Below are 20,448 nucleotides of genomic sequence, written 5' to 3' on the forward strand. Positions count from 1 at the left end.
TAGTAACCCCTCCCTAACACTCCTTTTAATCTTCACCCTGTACCTTCCTAACCCAACAAGCTTAAGGCTTTAGCTCCTCTTCATCAATTCAAGGTATTTACATCTGATGTCCTGTTAGCAAAAAGCAAGCTTAAGTATTTTCTATCTCATGAAATCCTTCATCTAATATTTATTACTTATTCACACTCTCTCTTACTTGTTATTTACAGTTACAATCTTATCACTTTTTCTTCCAAAAGGTAGGGGATACTTGCTGTTCGCTGCCGTCTCTTTTCCGGAAGACTCAGGACCCAGCCGGAACCCAGGTAAGTGGATAACTTCCAAGCTCACGTCTATTTTTCTTTTTCTATTTACTTAAATTCCTCAACACGAGGACTTTATTTGCCTAATGTTGAAAACGATCTCCTAAATATCCAAAGCACTCTACACTGCGCCTAATGGCGAGCATGCAAGAACCTACTCTAATACCCTGACTGAACTCAGCGCTGCCTCTTAAGCATCTTCTCTCAAAAACTTTGTTGGTGAAGTGCACGGTTCGGAATTCAACCAACGCACTTCACAGCTGGTTTAGACCTCGCACCCAGACCCAAACGCGAGAAACTAGACCGGCAATAGTCTGAGAATTTCTCAATTTTGGGCCTGCTCGACCGGTGTGCTTTGTTTCGAGCTACGATCACCCGCCGTTTCTTGCGAGCGGGTAATCGTTTCGGAATCAGTTCATCCGAGGTTACTGTGGCACAAAGGAGTTTGCGAACACCATTCTTCTGAACCGTGACCGTTCCCCCCCGCAAGGTCACGGGTCAAGCCTCTGGGCTGAGGTTTGAGAGGGTATTGCAAGTGAAAGGTTTTGGTTAATCTGGGGGCATGAACATCGGATTGTTCCACCCAAGACCTCTCCTCTGGGCCATAACCTTTCCAATCCACTAGATAGAAACGTTTTACCTCAAACTGATTTTGAGTCTAGGATTCTTTTAACCTCAAATTCTTCTTGCCCTACTACCAAAAAAGGTTTTTGACTCTCCGACTCTTAAATGGGGTGAGACCTTCTTAAGCAGAGAAACATGTAACACTGGGTGTATTTTCAACTGTGGAGGGAGTTTTAACTTACAGGTCACTGGATTCACCACTTGTTCCACAGGAAATGGGCCTACGAAATGTGGTTGGCATTTCCTATTTCCTTTTAGCTTAAGATTTCTGGTAATTAAACCAAACCCGGTCTCCTTAACGCAAATCTGGTTCTTGTCTTCTCTTGTCAGCATTCTGCTTATAGCGTTCCTTAGCTAACGCTAAATTCTTGGTGGCAGACTCATGCACCTCACTAAGGTGTTGAACTAGCTCTTGTGCTGAAGGCACCGAGACCTCTTTAATGGAAACCACTGAATTTGGATGCCTCCCATAATTCAAGTAAAAAGGGGAATATCCTGTGGAGGCATTATTCGCATTATTATGTGCGAACTCTGCGGTCCAAAGAAGATCAGGCCATTCACCTTCTTGATCCAAAAGAAACAATCTAAGGTACTTTTCTAGTTCCTGATTGGCCCTCTGTTTGGTCATCTGTCTGAGGATGAAAGCTAGCTGAATATCGTGTCTCTATTCCTAGTCTCTTGGTATAGGCCTTCCAAAAATGGGACAGAAATTGAGACCCTCGGTCAGAAATTAAGACTTTTGGGATGCCATGTATCTTAATCAAACTTTGATGGAGTTGTGTGCTAATTTGTTTTGCTGATGGATTTCCCTTCAGGGTAACGAAATGCGCCATTTTTGAGAAGGCGTCCACCATTACCAAAATTGAGTTGAATCCCTGACTAGAAAGCAATTCCACAATTAAATCCATCGTGACTGCACCCCAGGGGTTTGGGGGTGTGGGCAACGATCTCAACAACCCTTGAGGAGCCCGTCTATATCCGTCGTTCCCATTGCACAAATCCCACAGCCTTCTATGTGAACTCGAACATCCTTGGACAGCCCTGGCCACCAGAACTGTCTTTTCAGCAACTCCTCGGCTCGATGGATTCCAGGATGACTGGCCAAAGGACTGTTATGGCAATCCATCAACGCTTGTTGTTGGAGTTCTTGGGTTGGTAGGAACAAGGTTTTGGCATGGAACGGCAACTCTGAGAATTTCTCGAGCTGTATCTTCCTGAGCCCAGTTCCACATTTCCTCTAGTGTCAGAGCTTCTTTGACCTTGTCTTCTAGAGTTCTCTACTGCTGCTCCTATGATTTTCGTTTCTGGAATAATTTTTTGCTCACTAATGAGATTTTTTTTTCCATCCGTGTCAATTCGTGACAATGCATCCGCCTTCCCGTTATTTTTTCCTGGCCGATAAGTAATTACAAAATCGTAATCGGCGAAGTACAGGGACCACCAGAGTTGACGTGGCTTGAGTGTTCTGGCGGATTTCAAGAATTGAAGATTCCTGTGATTAGTGAACACTGACAACATGCCTAGCTCTGAGAAGATAAAGTAGCCACTCTTGAAAAGCATATTTAATGGCGAAGTGTTCCTTATCGGAAATGGTATAGTTTATCTGACGGTTGCAGCTTCCTGGAATGGTACGCAACCAGGTGCTACTGACCAGTTTCTTTCTGCCTCTGTGAAAGCACCCCTCCAATGGCCTGCTCAGAACCCTCGGTCTCAGGTAAAATGGTTGAGTAGGATCAGCGTGTAGTAGGATGGGTGCGGAGGTAAAACTCTTCTTCAGAAATTGGAAGGCATATTCAGCCTCTGTAGTCCTTTGAAAAGGGACTCCTTTTCGTAACAGTTTAGTAATGGGTGGACTTTTAAGGAGAAATCTCGAATGAATCTACGATAGAAATTCGCAAACCTAATTAAGCTCTTTTTTTCTTCCACGGAAGTTGGTGGAGGCCAATTCAGCACTGCCTCAGTCTTTTTGACAGCCATGGTTAGACCTTCTGGTGCAATTACAAACCCCAAGAAATCTATCGATTTCACTCCGAAAGCACACTTCTCCAATTTTAAATATAGATCATTTTCTTTCAGACTGCGTTAGACCTTTTTGACTTGGTGTTGATGTTCTTCTTCAGAAGAAGAGTAAATCAAAATATCGTCGATCTAGACAATAGCGCATTGGTCTATGAACTCCTTCAAGATATCATTAATGAAATATCAGAAGGCTGCAGGGGCGTTACTCAAACCGTAGGGCATGACTTGGTACCCATACAATCCATACTTAGTTCTAAATGCGGGTTTCCATTCATCACCACTCCCCACTCTGATTTGATGGTAAGCCCCTTGCAAGTCTACCTTCGTGAAGATTTTTGAATCTTTTAGTTAGTCCAGTAGTACGGAAATTAAGGATAACGGATAACCATTCTTGATCGTAATCTTGATCAAGGCACGATAGTCAATACACATCCTCAGATCTCCATCCCGTTTCGGGACGAAAAACAGTGGAGATGAGACCGGGGACTGGGATGGTCGGATGAATCCGTTTTCCAAGTATTTTTGTATGTAATCCTTAAAGTGTCGATTCTCAGCTTCTGTAAGCGTGTAGATCAGACTACAAGGAAGATTGGCCCATGGTTCAAAATCGATTTTACAATCATATGATCGATGAGGGGGCAACTTCTTTGATTCAGATTCATTGAACACTTCAGCAAACTCCTGGTATTCAACTGGTAGGCACTCAGTTTGCACAGCACACACCACCATCTTATTTTCGCATAAGGCTGCTCGGTTTCTCTCTTTTTCCTCTCGCTTCTCACAGAAGCAATGTTCCAAACAATAGCTGGAGTTAAACTTCACCGTTCTATCGCTCCAGTTTATCGTTGGGTTATGTTCCGTCAGGCAGGTAAGACCCAAAATGATTTCAAACTGCGGGGCATCAATCAGATTGAATTGAATCTCCTCTCTATGGCCTTCAATCGAGAGGAGTTCCACGACCTCCGTATGACTGGTAATGGGACCGGACGATAAATTTGCTCCATCTACGGCCCTCACCGCTTCACTTCTCTCCTTGGGTAACGCCTTCAGACCAACTCTCGAGGCGTATTTAAGGTCACAAAATTTCCCTGTAGCACCAGAGTTCAGCATCACAGCTACTCCAGGAAGAATGTGTTCTCGGAATTTCAGAGTCATAGTCATAATAAGGTGCGGAGCAGAAGATTGCAAGGTGTTAGCAACCTGGTGATGAATTGGAGTTGTATCATTGTTAGCAACCACCAGCCCAACTCCCTCTACTGGTGGTGCTGGGAGTTTTCCTTCATGAATGTTTTGAGTTTTCTGGGGCATTCTTTCACAAAATGTCCGCTGGTTCCACAATAAAGGCATAGATTATTTTGTCTTCGCTTTTCTTTCTCTTCTTTAGAAAGTGGGCCTCTAATGGTTCCTATTTGCATAGGTTCGACACCGTGCTCTTTCGCTACTGATCTGACAACTTCAGACCCAGCCCGGTTGAAGCGCGGAACACTCGATCAAAATTCTCTTCTTTCACCTCTTTATTCGGTTTGTCTATAGTCTATTTCCAACACCAGGTCAATCAAGGTTGACACTTCAGTAGGGAGATTAGTAATTTGCAACAAGGCATCCTTTAAGTCACCTTTTAAGCCGCGAGAGAACAAGGCGGTTCTTTTGGACTCCAGCCAATCTGTAGAATTGTGCAAGGTACGTTACTAGTTCTCGATTCCTTTGCCTCAATTCCAACAACTCATTATCTGTAGCCTACGCGACCTTCCGACGATCAAATATGCGCAGAAATTCTTTCTTGAATTTGTCGAAATTATACAAAAGTGATGCGTCTTGAGTGACCAGGGGCATTGACCACGCTGCTGCATCCCCATTGAGTTAAGACAGAATAAACAGAATTCAAGACTGTGCATCTGGGAAGACAGTAGGCCGACACATAAAACGCAAGAAGCATTGGGTCAGGAAGATTTGGGCCTTTTGGGGATCCCCATTGAAGCGTTCAGGAGATACCAACGGAATAACTGGGGCCAAGGAATGTACTACCTGAGTGGTGGACCCTGAGCTAGCAATTGAACTTGGATTAAACATGCTTGTTCCTGAAGGGGGGAATGTAACCTATCCCCTGAACCTTCTTGCTTCATCTGAGCTGCCAATTCTTTTGTCTCACGTCTAGTTTGCCTCCATCTCAAATTTGATTACCTTATTCTCCTCCCTAACCGGCATTAACTCTTGCTGAATTTCCTCTAGGACTTTTCCTAAATTCTTAAAGTCGAACCCCACAGCCATTCTGCTCGGATGAGTAAAGTTCGTGGCCAAGGCACTATAAGTACTCACTTATGTCGATACTCCCAGGAGCAGAATGTTGTAATTTTCCTAATTCCCACGACAGACCTTCCCACGAGCACCAAAATAACTTCTCTAGTAACCCCTCCCTAACATCCTTTTTTTTTAAATTTCAAAATATCTTTATTGAAAAGTTTTAAGAAAACAAAAAAAGAGAAACAGTACAGGAGTTGGGATCAGGGCGAGGGCCCCCGAATACCCATGACTGTGTTTCACCGGGTCAGCAGATAGCTGTCAACATTAGACGAACACCAAACCAGTGATGTCCCCCCGAAAACTCCAACTCCCGAAGAGGGGGAGGAAGAAAAAAGAAAGAAAGAGAGAGAAAGGAGAGAGGGTGAATGGAGAGACAGAAAAAAGGGGAAGAAAAGAAAGGGAGAGTTATCCGGCGCCTCTAGCTTCACAATAATATACCGCGATGCAGCAACAAGTGACCGTTCTAACAGTAGCCATGGTATGATGACAACTTGCGAATTTTCTTCTAGAGAATAAAGTCATGGCGGCTTATGAGAAGCAAAGTAGTCATCCAGGGTAGACCATATGTTCCTCGTGGAGGATTTCCAGGGCGACTGTTGTAGGACAATATTATCTGCTCCCCTGAGATGAATGACCCAGTTCATCCAGCACTTGTAAGAGACCTTGCTAGTGTCCTTCCAATTGGTGAGTATCATTTTAACTGCAGAAATCAACAGTAGATCAAGGAGATCACGACCCCCCCTCCGAATGCAAGTCCTCCTGTAAAAAAGCAGTTACCACGGATGACAAGGACCTTGGAAGAAGACAGTTAAATAATTTATACAAAAACAGATAGACCTTATCCCAGAAGGGTTTCACAATAGGACAGTGCAGAATAAGGTGAGCCAAATCCCCTTTGTCTTGCTTACAATTCCAGCACACATCGTCATCCCGGATCCCCACGGAAAACAGCCTGGCCGGTGTCCAAAAGGCTTTGTGTAATAGCCAAAATTTCGTTTGGGAGAGGACTGGGGAAATCTTATTACGTGTGACTGATCTCCATAACTGGGGCCAAGAAGCATCGGATAGCTGAGTATCAGACAGATCGTTCCAGTAGCTTACCACCTTAGAATTAAGCTTGGAGGATTTGGGGCGCAGAAGTCGATAGATTTGGGAGACATGGTGACCAAGCCTATTAAGTTTTGCCACAAAGTTGGGAAGCGAAGGGGAGCTGGGAGACATTCTGGATTTCGTAATGGCAGCCCTCACTTTCAGGAAATTATAGAATTCAATATCAGCCAAGTGGAAGCGGGTTTGGAGATCCCTGAATGTCAAAGGATATGTGCCATCCATCAATTGGTGTGGAAAAAAGATCCCTCTTCTACACCAAGAGTCAAGGAGTAAAGGTTCGCCATTATAAAGGAACTTGGAATTAAGCCAAAGTGACTCCATATCGGATCCCCTCATACCAACCTCCAAGGACCTGTCCACTTTTAAGAGAGCCAGTTTAGTGTTCCTAAAGATGGATCTGGAGTGGGTGGCAGCAAGGCGGTTGGCCGTGAGAACTGACAGAGGACGTATGTTCTGTAAAAGAGCCCCTTCCACCTCTAGCCACACCGGCGTATAGTGATCAGGAGGAGAGACCCAGAGCAAACCCTGTCTCGCTAGGAAGGCATATTGGTATTAACGAAAGTCTGCAAGGTTAACGCCGCCCATAGACTTGTCAAGCCTCAATTTACGGATGCTGATTCTGGCTTTTTTACCACGCCATAGAAAGGATGTTAGAAGAGTATCTAGTTTATGGTGAAAGGAGTCGGTAAGTAGCAATGGCAACATACTGATGAGATAATTGACTAAAGGAGTAACCATCATCTTGATAGTTTCAATTCTCCCCCACCACGTGATGAATTTAGGGGACCAGGTTTCCAGGAGTGTTTTAATTTTCTGCAGGAGTACCTTCTCATTTTGATACAGGGTTTCCATGATGTTATTACCAAATTCAATCCCCAGGTATTTGATGAAACTCGATTGCCAAGCTAACCCAGAGTCCCCCAGTATGTTGCTAGTACAAAAAACGTTCAGTGGTTTAACCTCCGATTTATCTCTGTTAAGTTTGTATCCAGAGTGCAGAGAATACTCTGCAATCGTCTCCATTAGAGCAGTAATGGAGGAGTCTGGACGCTCTGTAACTATCAAAATGTCATCCGCGTACGCGGCCAGTTTGACCCTGATGCCGTTGATATCCACACCCGCAATATCCCTGTTAAGTTTGATAGCCTGAAGAAGGGGTTCTAGCGCCAGAAGGAAAAGTGATGGAGACAGAGGGCATCCCTGCCTGGTACCCTGATATAGGGGGAAGGGTTCCGAAAGAGCCCCATTGACAGCTATACGCCCAGTCGGTTTTAGGTAGAGTGACAATCATTTTAATAAAGTCCTTACCCAGGCTAAAAGAATGCAGACAACGCTCCAGGAACGGCCAAGAGACTCTGTCGAAGGCCTTCTCGGCATCTAATGTGATAGCAATCGAGGGCACAGTTTTGGTTGCAGCGTTTTCTAATACGTGGCATAACAGTCGTGTGTTGTCATTAGATAAACGGTTACGGAGGAACCCCACCTGGGAGTTGCTTATCAATTTATGGAGGACCGAATTGAGTCTGACCGCGAGAATTTTGGCATAGATTTTGCAGTCAACATTTATAAGCGAGATTGGCCTATAGTTTTTTGGAAGAACAGGGTCCTTCCCCTCCTTGAGGATAACTACAATGTTTGCTTCAGTCATGGAATCGGGTGTGTGTCCAGTATTGGCCATATGATTAAAAACCTGCAACATAACAGGACCTAACTGGGTTAAGAAAGACTTATAAAAGGATGCCGTGAAGCCATCCGGCCCTGGGGCTTTATTTTCCTTCAAAGACCTGACCGTCTTATCTAGTTCCGAGCTACTGATTTTCATTGCTAGCATGGCAGAGTCATCGTCTGAAAGGCATGGCAGATTAAGATCACGGAGAAAGGCAGAGCACTTCTCAGTGTCGAAAATCTGGTTATTTGAGTATAGGTCCTGATAGAATTGTTTGAAAGTATTAAGAATGGCCTTGTGAGATGTGTGGGTTAGGTTATTAGCGTCCTTGATGGAAGAGATTACGTGTTGATTTTGTCTATGCTTAAGGTATGAAGCCAAGAGTTTCCCCGCCTTGTTGGCCTCGCAGAGATTCAGTGCCTTAAATTTATTAATCCACACCCCCGCTCGTTCATTCAGTATCTTATTGTACTCCTACTTCTTCTGTGTCAGAGTCAAGAGTAGATTGGAGTCATTCAAGGAGGCAATGTGGGCGGTCTCTAAGTCTCTAATTTCCCGTTCTAATTGAAGGAGTCCCTGGTTCAATCGTTTATTTATTTTAGTTTTTATCGCAATGATTGTCCCCCGTATAGTGGCCTTCAAAGCGTCCCAGTGTGTGTTTATATTAGTGTCAGACACCTTATTATGGTCAAGGTATTCTGAGATGGCCTCCGTAATCTTTTTTTTATCTTCAGGATCCGATAGGACATCATTGTTAAACCGCCACCGTTTGGGAGTTTGTTCTCTGTGGCTACCGGTCAGGGTGAGAGAGATGCATGAGTGGTCGGAAATCATTCGTGGAGCAATATTAGAGGACTCAATGAGGCTGGTGTATGCACCGGAAACAAGGATATAGTCGATCCTAGAGTATGAATTGTGGGGGGGCGAGTAGAAAGTATAATCCCTTGAGTCTGGGTGTTGGAGTCTCCAGGAATCTTTAAGGTTAAATTTTGAGCAAATAGAGGTGAGCTCAGCATGCGCGCTTGTGGGGTGGTATTGGCAAGTGGACTGTCTGTCAATTATCGGGTCCAGGGGGAGATTGAAGTCTCCTGCCATTATCAAATCTTCCCGAGGGATACCATCAAGCTTGTCGGAGACGCCCGACCAAAAGGTGGGATCATCTGTGTTGGGCCCATAAATATTGATCACATGGAATACGTCTTCGCCCCTCCTCAAGTGAGTGAGTGAGCAAGAAACGGCCCTCATCATCGTGTTGGGAGGATGCTAGCGTGATGTTAGCAGATCTCGAGATCAAGGTTAAGACCCCTCGCTTCTTCTTAACTGCCGATGAGCATGCCAATTGCGAAATCCAGCTGCCCGTTACCAGATTATTGTCTACTTCGGAAAGCTTAGTCTCCTGTAGGAGAACTATATCACTTTTGGTTTTGGCTAAATACTCCAAGACCTTACGTCTCTTCACAGGATGGTTAAGGCCCTTGACATTCAGGGAAGCTATCTTCAGATCACTCAGAAGAATCCCCCGCTTGTCAGTGGTCATGAGTAATGTGTCTATATGGTGAATTCAACAAGTATGGGTCATAACATAAGAACAAATGTGAAAGTTCTAATGACACCGGCGCAGGCCCAATGTGGGCGCCAATATAAACATACAACCATAACTGTATTCCACATCTGGAGACCGGACAACCCCAACCCGAACAAAGCATACGGTACATAGGCCACTTGTCATATCTAGAGAGTAGGAGGCGCCAGATAGAGAGAGGAGACAGGCAGAAGGAGGAAAGGGAAGAGAAAAGAAGACGACAGGAAAGTAGAAGGAGAGCAATTGAGGAAGCAACTGTGAAAACCATCAAAATGGTCGTATAAACGTGGGCGCTCTCAACCCCAATCCCCCCCACACCCACCCACCCCACCCCACCCTCAAAACCTAGCATGTGGGAGGTGCGACGACAGAAGCGTCCACCCGCCCCCCAGGGGAAACAACATGGTCGAAATATATACATAAACATAAACATACCTTCCCAGTATCCAACTTTCAAAGAGCCGTTGGTAAGAATGCAATTCAAGTACAAATAACTGTTGACATATCAGCATGGCAAATCCCACAAAGAAAGATCCATACCACCCATAGGACACAAATACCAAAAGAGCCAATATATCCCATCGGAACACCTGAACCGGGCAATAGCAAAAGGAGCAGAGGAATCAGTACATGCGTCACGCCGGGCCCGGTGAGGATTTTCTCTTGCTGGCCAGAAGCTGCGACGAATCCATGTCCTGAGTAGGAGGGCCTTCCAAGTAGGAGGCAAGAGCACCGGGGTCAGTAAAAAAGAGGTGTCTCCCCCCTTCGGTGATCTTGAACCTAGCCGGCCCTACAAAGGAGAACAGAATGCCTCTGGATTTCAGTTTGTCTCTCAAGCTTAGGAACCCCCTACGAGTGTCCACAGTAGATTTCGAAAAGTCTTGGGTGAAGATGATTTTGTTACCCTTCCAGCTGAGGTTGTGATTTTTCCTGGCATGGGCAAGTATTGCTTCTACGTGGCGAAAACGGAGAGGTTTACAAATGATTGGGCGGACACCCTGCCGAGAGGAGGATTTGAATGAAGGGATTCTGCGTGCTCTGTCCAATTCAAAGGGCTGGTCGAACGTTATGCCAGTGAACTTAGGAATCCAATCCTCCAGAAAGGCTAAACAGGAGCCCAGAGGATCCTCTGAACCCTCCGGAACCCCAAGAATTCGGATGTTGCCCCTACGGTTGCGGTCCTCCAACTCGGCAGTCTGTCTTAGGAGCATGGAGGATGTGTTCGAAAAGGCTTTCATCTCCTTACTTGATTTGGAAACAATGTCCTCAACATCACTGATCCTCTGTTCAGCAGCGGAAAGTCTGTTATTTACTGCGTTCATGTCTGCTCTGATGGCTGTTATCTCCAGTTGTATGGTGTCAGTAGTTTGTTTGGTCGACTTGGCTAAGTCATGGACGTCGGCCAGCTTTTTCAGAATTAGTTCCAAGGTGCTATTGATATCTGGTTTCATTTTGACAGGAGAGTCTGACTGTGCAGGTTCACCTTTGTTTCTCTTGTGTACCAGTTTAGATTCGCGATCAGCCATTCTGGAGGTCGTGGCAACAATTGGATGAGAAGCTGTCTTGTGTAGCTGGCTTGTGACCCCGGTCTGCAATATTGCAATATTGACTGTATTGACTATATTGATAAAATTGACTATCGACTTCCAACAGCGCCAAGCACTGGAGAAGAGAAAGGCTGACTTGAAGGAAAGGAATATGCTACTTACCAGTATGCATCTGTTCTTGGCATGTAGAGCTGCAGAGTCACACACTGAGGATAAGATCGCCATCTGGTGTTGGGCTCGGATGATTGCAGGTTGTTGTTGTCTTCGGAGAAGTCTTTGGTCACGAGGTTGGTGACTCCTCCCCTGGACAACAGTGCGCATGGGCATCCACTCCATCGGCAGATTGTTTTTCGCCATGATGGGAAAAGATGGAGTATATAGAAAAGAAAGAAAGGATGTCCATGTGTAATGTCTAAGTAAGACGGATGCTGGAACAGATACAGGTCCCGGGGAGGCGGGCGGGCGTGTGTGACTCTGCAGCTCTACATGCCAAGAACAGATGCATACTGGTAAGTAGCATATTCCGTTCGAGGCATATGAGCTGCAGATCACACACTGAGGATAGATTATACAGCAGTGCTCCCCTTAGCGGTGGTCGCCTGTATCCGTTGCAGCAGTTTGAAATAAAGTTTTTAGGACAGCCTGGCCCACGGAGGCCTGTTGTTTGGCCTGCACGTCAACACAATAGTGTTTAGTGAAGGTATGCGTGGTAGACCATGTGGCTGCCTTGCAAATGTCTTCTAAGGGAATATTGCCTAAGAAGGCCATAGAAGCCCCTATTTTACGCGTGGAGTGCGCCCTAGGGGGAACTGTGAGTGTACGTTTAGCCTTGAGGTAGCATATTTGGATGCATTTAACTATCCACCTGGCTATCCCTGATTTGGAGATTGGGTTGCCTTTGTGTGGTGGCGCGAAAGCAACAAAGAGTTGTTTTGTCTTTCGAAAAGGTTTTGTTCTGTCGATGTAATAAAGCAATGCTCTTTTAACATCTAAGGTATGTAGGGCCCTTTCAGCTACCGAGTCTGGATTTGGGAAAAAGACCGGTAGTTCTACTGATTGGTTAAGGTGGAAAGGGGAAATCACTTTTGGAAGAAATTTAGGGTTTGTCCTAAGAACCACTTTGTTACGGTGTAGTTGTAAGAAAGGTTCTTCAAGTGTAAGGGCTTGTATTTCACTTACTCTGCGCAGGGAAGTGATTGCGATAAGGAAGGCTACCTTCCATGTTAGGAATTGCAATTCACATTTGTGCATAGGTTCAAATGGGGGGCCCATGAGTCTTGTTAGAACCACATTGAGATTCCACACTGGGGCAGGTGGCAATCTTGGGGGAAGAATCCTTTTGAGACCTTCCATAAACGCTTTGATGGCTGGTACCTTAAAAAGGGACAGGTGTTGCCTATTTTGCAAGTAGGCTGCCAAGGCTGCTAGGTGTAATCGTATAGAGGAATACGCTAGATTGCATCTTTGCAAGTGTAGTAGATAGCAAATGATGTTTTGGATGGAAGCATCCAATGGATGTATGTTATTATTAGCGCAGTAGATGGCAAATCGTTTCCATTTAGCGGCATAACACGCTCTAGTAGTAGGGCGTCTGGCTTCTTTTATGATATTCATACAGTCTGGAGGGAGATTGAGGTAACCGAACTCTAGGACCTCAGGAGCCAGATCGCTAGGTTCAGTGTTTGAGGATCTGGGTGTCTGATTTCTCCATGGTTCTGGGTTAACAGATCCGGGGAGAGGCGTAGCTTTTGATGTGGAACTAAAGATAGTTCCAGAAGTGTGGTGAACCACGGTTGACGTGCCCAAGTGGGAGCCACTAGTATTAGTGTTAGTGACTGTTGTTTCAGTTTGCGTACCACAAATGGAACTAGTGGGAGAGGCGGAAAGGCGTACGCAAATCTGCCTGACCAGTTCATCCATAGGGCATTGCCCTTCGACTGTGGGTGTGGAAACCTGGCGGCGAAGGTTGGGCATTTTGTGTTTTCGGGAGTGGCGAACAGGTCTATGTCTGGTTGTCCCCACTTTTGGAAGAAGGGGAGTAGAACCTTGGGGTGTAGTTCCCATTCGTGGATCTGTTGTGTGTGGCGACTTAGGAGGTCGGCCACTTGGTTGTGGATCCCTGGGAGATGTTCTGCTAACAGGTAGATGTTTTGGGGAATTGCCCATCTCCAGATTTGCTGTGCCAGTTGGGACAGTTGGAGAGAGTGTGTCCCTCCCTGTTTCTGTATATAATACATTGTCGTCATGTTGTCTGTGCGTATGAGGACAGTTTTGTTCTTTAGGTGAATTTGAAAGGATTTTAGTGCTAGGAACACTGCTAAGAGTTCCAGGTGGTTGATGTGGAGCAGTTTTTGTTGACTGGTCCATCTGCCCTGAGTGGTATGGTGAAGGAGGTGGGCTCCCCACCCCGTGAGAGATGCGTCTGTAGTTAGCACAACTTGTGGAAGAGGCTCTAAGAACGGTCTCCCTTTGGACAGGTTGATGGTGTTCCACCATTTCAGTGATCGAAGTGAGCGACTGTCCACCAACACCAGATCGGTAAGTTGTCCGTGAGCTTGGTTCCACTGTTGTGCTAAGCACTCTTGTAAGGGACGCATTTGAAGTCGTGCGTGTGGGACTATGGAGATGCACGACGCCATCATGCCTAGGAGCTGCATGAACACTCTTGCTGGAAGAGATGGATGAGTTTGAAATTGAGAGATGAGATTTTGTATACTGGCTATCCTGGCTGTGCTGGGATAGGCAATGGCTTTGGATGTATCTATGGTTGCTCCTAGATACTGATGTAAGTGGGAAGGTTGTAGGTGGGATTTGGGGTAGTTGATAGTGAATCCCAAATCGTGGAGAGTTTGAATCGTGCGATGAGTGTGGAGAACGCATTTTTGGTATGTATTGGCTTTTATGAGCCAATCGTCCAGATAGGGGAAGACATGGATCTGTTGTCTTCTGAGATGCGCTGCCACGACTGCTAGGCACTTGGTGAACACTCTGGGTGCTGTTGTTACTCCGAATGGGAGAACTGTAAATTGATAGTGTTGCCCATCTACCACAAATCGTAGATATTTTCTGTGAGCGGGATGCATAGGGATGTGAAAGTATGCGTCCTTGAGGTCCAATGTGGCGAGGAAGTCTCCCTGTTGTAAAAGTGGGAGGACTTGTTGGAGAGTGGTCATGTGAAAATGATCCGAATGTATATACTGGTTTAGTAGTCTGAGATCCAGTATGGGCCTTAGTGTTTTGTCCTTTTTGGGAATGAGGAAGTATAGAGAATATACCCCTTTTCCCTGATGTTGAAGGGGGACTGGTTCTATCGCATGTTTTTGTAACAGGGATTGAACTTCTTGTTTGAGGAGAGAGAGATGATGCGAGGACATTGGACGTTGTTTGGGCGGTATGTTTGGGGGGGATTGTATGAGTTCGAGGCAGTAGCCAGACTGGATAATTTGTCTTACCCACCTGTCTGTGGTGATGGAAGTCCAGACAGGCAGGAATTGTTGGAGTCGCCCCCCGACCGGAGTGGAATGGTCTGGGGGGAGTGGTGGCAAGTCACTGTTTGGTGGCTGGTGAGGTGCGGGTGTTGTTGTTGTTGCCCCGTCCTCGACCTTTGTTATTGTTTCCCCTATAACCTCCCCGGAAGTAACCTCTGTTAGGGGATGTTTGTCCAGAATTTTTAAAGGTGGACGTGGTCTCAGTTGATGTGTTTTTGGAGCCTCCTCTATAAAAGGAGCGACGAAAGGAACCCCGGTTTTGATGAGACTGCAGTGCTCCCATAGACTTGGCAGTTTCATTATCCTTTTTCATTTTTTCTAATGCAGTATCCACTGCAGGGCCAAATAGCTGCTCTTGGTTGAAAGGTTGAGCTAAAATTGCGGTTTGAACCTCCGGTTTAAAACCGGAAATACGGAGCCAGGCATGTCGTCTGAGTAAGACGCCAGTATTGACCGCTCTAGAAGCAGTGTCTGCTGCATCTAAGGCGCATTTAATGGAGGCATTAGATATTAATTTGCCTTCTTGGATGAGGTCAGAGGCCTGGGACTTAAAAGGTTCAGGCAGATGTTGCATAAGGTCCTCAAGTTGGTCATAATGCGCTCTATCATACCTGGCTAACAGGGCCTGGGTATTCGCAATACGCCAATGGTTAGCCGCCTGCGCGGCGACCCGTTTGCCCGAGGCTTCTAAAAGCTTAGACTCCTTGTCTGGGGGAGGCGTTTCTCCAGTTGTCTGTGAGTTAGCGCGCTTCCTGGCATTTGATACGACTAGGGAGTCTAAAGGGAGCTGGGCCTTAATGTATGCAGGGTCTTGCGGGGCTGGTCGGTACTTTTTTTCGATGCGTGGGTTGAGAACCCTAGCTCGAACAGGGTCTTTAAAGACTTCAGTAGCATGCTTTATGACCCCTTTGATCATGGGCAGTATGTGAACAGTCTTTTGTGACTGCTCAAAGGTATCAAGGAGGAAGTCCTCTTCAATGGCGTCTGTGTGCATAGTAACGCCGTGGAATGTTGCTGCCCTATTTATAAGTTGGCCGTACCCTAGGTGGTCATCAGGAGGGGAGGGCTTGGAAGGGTAGGTAGTGGGGTCAGGCATGTCAGGTATAGGATAAGACCAGTCATCCATGGGTGCTGGGTCTGGGAACGTAAAAGGGTCGTTTGGGTCAACAGGATCGTCAAATAAATCAGGGTCCGCCCCTCCCCCTAAGTCATCATTATCATCCTGTGGAGGAGGTGAATGATAGGGAGATGGTAAAGGTAAAGGTAAAGGTAAAGGAGAATCAGGAGGAGGAGGGGGGGACGGGTTAGGAGGTAAAACAGGAGAGGAAGGACGAAGTGGTGAAGTAGCACAGTCCTTTTTCCGTATGGGAGCTGGGGGAGGTGTAGTGTCCAGCTTCCGCTTTTTATATGGGATGGCAGTCACATGTCCCGTTTTAGGATTGATATAGATCCGCTTCTGAGTAGGATCTGGTCGAAAAAGATCATCTGGCTCCGAAGGTGGTCTCTGTGACGTCCGCTTCGGGTCTTTATGAGCTTGTTTCGGCGGGGACGCAGTTTTCGGCTCCGATGATTTTTTCGGTGTCGACTGATTTTTCGGTGTCGACTGATTTTTCGGTGTCGACTGATTTTTCGGTGTCGACTGATTTTTCGGTGTCGACTGATTTTTCGGTGTCGACTGATTTTTCGGTGTCGACTGATTTTTCGGTGCCGACTGATGTTTCGGTGCCGACTGAGGTTTCGGTGCCGACTGAGGTTTCGGTGCCGACTGAGGTTTCGGTGCCGACTGAGGTTTCGGTGCCGACGGACTTTCAGGCATCGATGTTGAAGAACGTTTCGGTGCCGGTGGAGACTTCGGTGCCGAGGAACGTTTCTGTGCCGAAGGAGATTTCGGTCTTGGAGCCTGTTTCGGTGCCGACAATGGGTGTTTGGGTGCCGAGGGTGTTAAAGGCACAATTAGGTGAGGTTTGCTCGAGCCCGAGCCACCCACAGGCTTAGTTGTCTTCGGAGCCGGGCCCGAGGGCGGGGCTTCTGAAGAGGATTTCCGGTCGCGACTGGGCCCAACTGGCGGAGTCTTGACCAATGCTTTTTTGGATGGGGCAGGGGCAGGGGGGGTGGTACTCACACGCTGCCCTGGAGTGATGAGGTCATCGGAATCGTCGGCTTCGGACACGATCTCGAGATCTTCGGTGTCGTCTTCGGGAACATCTTGAGCAAAGATGTCCTCCGGTTCTGGAGCTGGTTTGGCCATAATATGGCGTCGAGCTCTTCGGTCCCGGAGGGTCTTCTTCGAACGGAAAGCGGAACAAGCTGGACAGGTGGACTCGTTGTGTTCCGGCGACAGGCAGAGGTTGCAAACCTCGTGGTGGTCACTGTGGGGGAACTTCGCTCCACACTGGGGGCATTTTTTGAAGGGTGTCCTGTCCATCAGCCGCTTCCGGAACCGGTCCGAGTTGATGTCGACGTCGATGAAATGAAGATTAAAGAGTTAAATTGATTGCTGGAAGTTTTCTGCTGGAGCGGAAAAAAGTTCATCCGAACCCAATGGCGGAAAAAAACAATCTGCCGATGGAGTGGATGCCCATGCGCACTGTTGTCCAGGGGAGGAGTCACCAACCTCGTGACCAAAGACTTCTCCGAAGACAACAACAACCTGCAATCATCCGAGCCCAACACCAGATGGCGATCTTATCCTCAGTGTGTGATCTGCAGCTCATATGCCTCGAACTCGCATATTATCCGTGGAACCTGCAGACCCAATGACCACAACTCTGCAGTCGGTCGACCAGTCACAGGGGCGTGAGAGGGTAAGCCACCAAAAGGCCGTATGTCGAAGCCTCTGAGGCAGCAGGAGCCTTAATGAGATGGTCAAATACCCTCAGCTACAGGGCCAAAGTCGCACCCAGGCCGGTGACCCAAGCCTACCCTCCGCTGTATCGCCGGTTGAATCGCCCTCAGAGCGCACTGGACACGGGACCCAGCGTGGCGAAGGCCGACTCACAGATCCTTCCCTCCCCCAGTCTCTAACCCTAGAGCGCTTCAAAGCTCATGAGACCAGGAGTGGGAGCAGTGGGAGTCTAGTTCCGCTGTTGTGCACTGCTGTCTGGGAGCGAGACTGGACAGACAGACACAGATCGTGATCTGGGGCAGACTGGCACCGGGGTCACGCTGGCAAATCTGTGGGCAACCCCCTCTGTGGCAGGTTTTATCAGAATAGCGCTGGCTAAGTTGGTGAAATCCATGCTAGAAATGCTTATGGTGATTAGGATCGCTCCGTCTCGCCGTCACTTCCGCCGCCATTTTAAGGTCAGGCATGTCGACGTAGAGACGATCCGCTCGTAAAGACAACAAAGGCGCCGAATAAACCGTGCCAGCAAGGCACCAACAGTGAGAACAAACAGCCATCCGATAGAAAAAACAAGCAGGGTACTTGCGGGCAGACCACGAGTCTATCGTTCGAGGAGATTCCGCTCGGGTTAGCCTCCCTAACATCCTTTTAATCTTCACCCTATACCTTCCTTACCCAACAAGTTTAAGGCTTTAGCTCCTCTTCATATTTTTCTTTTCATCAATTCAAGGTATTTACATCTGATGTCCTGTTAGCACAAAACAAGCTTAAGTATTTTGTATCTCATGAAATCCTTTATCGTTTATTTATTGCTTATTCACACTCTCTCTTACTTGTCATTTACAGTTACAATCTTATCACTTTTTCTTCCAACAGGTAGGGGATACTTGCTGTTTGCTGCAGTCTGTTCTCCGGAAGACTCAGGACCCAGCCGGAACCCAGGTAAGTGGATAACTTACAAGCTCACATCTATTTATCTTTTTCTATTTACTGAAATTCCTGAACTCGAGGACGTTATTTGCCTAATGTTGAAAACTGTCTCCTAACTATCCTACGCAAGCGGAAGCACTCTATCCTGCGCCCAATGCCTAACATGCAAGAACCTACTCTAATACTCTGACTGAACTAAGCGCTGCTCCTAAAGAGTGTTCTCTCAAAAACTTTGTTGGTGAAGTGCGCGGTTCGGAATTCAACCGACGCACGTCGCAGCTGGTATAGCCCTCGGCCCTGACCCAAACGCGAGAAACTAGACCGGCAATAGTCTAGGCATTCCTCCATTTTGGGCGTGCTCGACTGGTTGCTTTGGTTCGAGCTACGATCACCCGCCGTTTCTTGAGTGGGTAATCGTTTTGGAATCAGTTCATCCGAGGTTACTGTGGCACAAAGGAGTTTGCGAACTCCATTCTTCTGAACCCTGACACCGGAAGGTTTTTCGGTGCTCAAGGCGTGTTCGACCACAGGTCTGGTCTCGGTGCGGGCATCAAAAGGAGCTTTGGCCTCAAAGGCCTTTTAAGTATCTATGAGCTCAATGGCAGCTAGGGTTTGGCGTTTACCACAAAAGAGCTGCTCCTAGTGTGATAACCCAAACGAGTTACAAGAACGTCGTAAGTGTGGGCATCTCACAAAAAGATACGGACTGGTCTCACACACCACCTGGTGTCATGCTTCATCATTGACCAGTCCTCGCCCTCCAAAACCTTTGTTTGATGGAGGGCGGGCAAACACTTGACGACAAGGATGCACTTCTAAGTGATTGAGTGGGGGCCCGTGACTATGTGAGTGAAGTTAAAAATCATTATAGTAGTCAGTAGCGATTTTTTAATGTGAAATGAAAACTATATGATATTAAAATAAAGGTGTGACGGTGATTGGGATGGTTATTGTTCCCAACCGTCTAGGGATAGTCGACATATTTCTGCCTAAGTGGCCCAGGTGGGTCCGTGGCATTCATCAGGACCTAGAAGTAAAGAAGAGGGGGCTCCGTTCTTACCAATTTTGGTAAGGTGTTACCACTGCGGGAGTTTGGCGTTGGTCACACTTCACCGTATTTGAGCTGCTTCCAATAGTGAAGCCCTAGTTAATTGGACAACTTGTCCCATGGGGGAAGGGGCGAGGGAGAGAAACCACAGTTGTGTCTCCTTGTAACTTGTGATCGATGCGTCCCGAAACCTATACGTCCGCTCCCGGTCCTCCCGAAGGTAGCTAGGGTTTGGCACCAGTGGATTGGAATGTGGCAGGCTCCGAGGCCTTTGACTGATGCCGCTCAAAACCCGAGGGCGGTCAGGCCCGTATCGGAGTCAAATTGGCAGGCTGGACCTGAACTAGCATAGAACTCAGTTGCCCTGGTAATACATGACCAAATGAGATGGTGGAAAAAAACTCTTTTAGATTTTGATGCCTTTGCACTTTGCCCACTACGAGAGGAGTCACCATATACTATGTGACTCGAAATAAGTCTTTGAAGAAAAACTACTTGCAAAGGTTTGAGCATGTGTATCTACAACAATACAAGCTACAAAGACTCCTATTCCTTTAAGGCTTCAGAAGCAGTCACTACCAATGACACATTCTACTGGTAGCTGCATCACAGTTATTTGTAGTAAGAGAAAAAGTAGATTATGATAATGAAGCCACTACAGTTTCGAATGCCAAAGATAATTACAGCCAGGGAGGCTCTCTTACGACCTCAAAAAAGAGTTCTATGATACAGAATCAGGGCTACAAACAAGTTACAATTTTTTCTGCACTGTAGGATCTTAACCAATAGCCATAAGCATTAGAATAAAATAGCTAACTATGAGCCAAATTCTCACTGCAACTCTAGGACAGAAGACAGTTTACCTAAATGATTTAGCTCAATTTGGAATGTTATGTGGCTAACTAAACAGATTCCCCAACCTGAAATGGCCTAATGGAGTCAACATCTGTATCTGAAAAGAAGTTGATGGTAGTAGTCTGCCCATC

At 46.7% G+C, this 20,448-nt stretch overlaps 1 protein-coding gene across 3 annotated transcripts in view; it reads right to left on the minus strand.

Annotated features, from left to right (window-relative positions):
• The window catches only part of PHF20 (PHD finger protein 20), a 1,063,788-nt gene that overhangs the window by 491,968 nt on the left and 551,372 nt on the right, over window positions 1-20,448 (minus strand). The window lies entirely within an intron of this gene.

This window comes from Triturus cristatus, chromosome 7 (genome assembly GCF_964204655.1).
Source record: "Triturus cristatus chromosome 7, aTriCri1.1, whole genome shotgun sequence".
In the NCBI taxonomy this organism is placed as follows: Eukaryota; Metazoa; Chordata; class Amphibia; order Caudata; family Salamandridae; genus Triturus; species Triturus cristatus.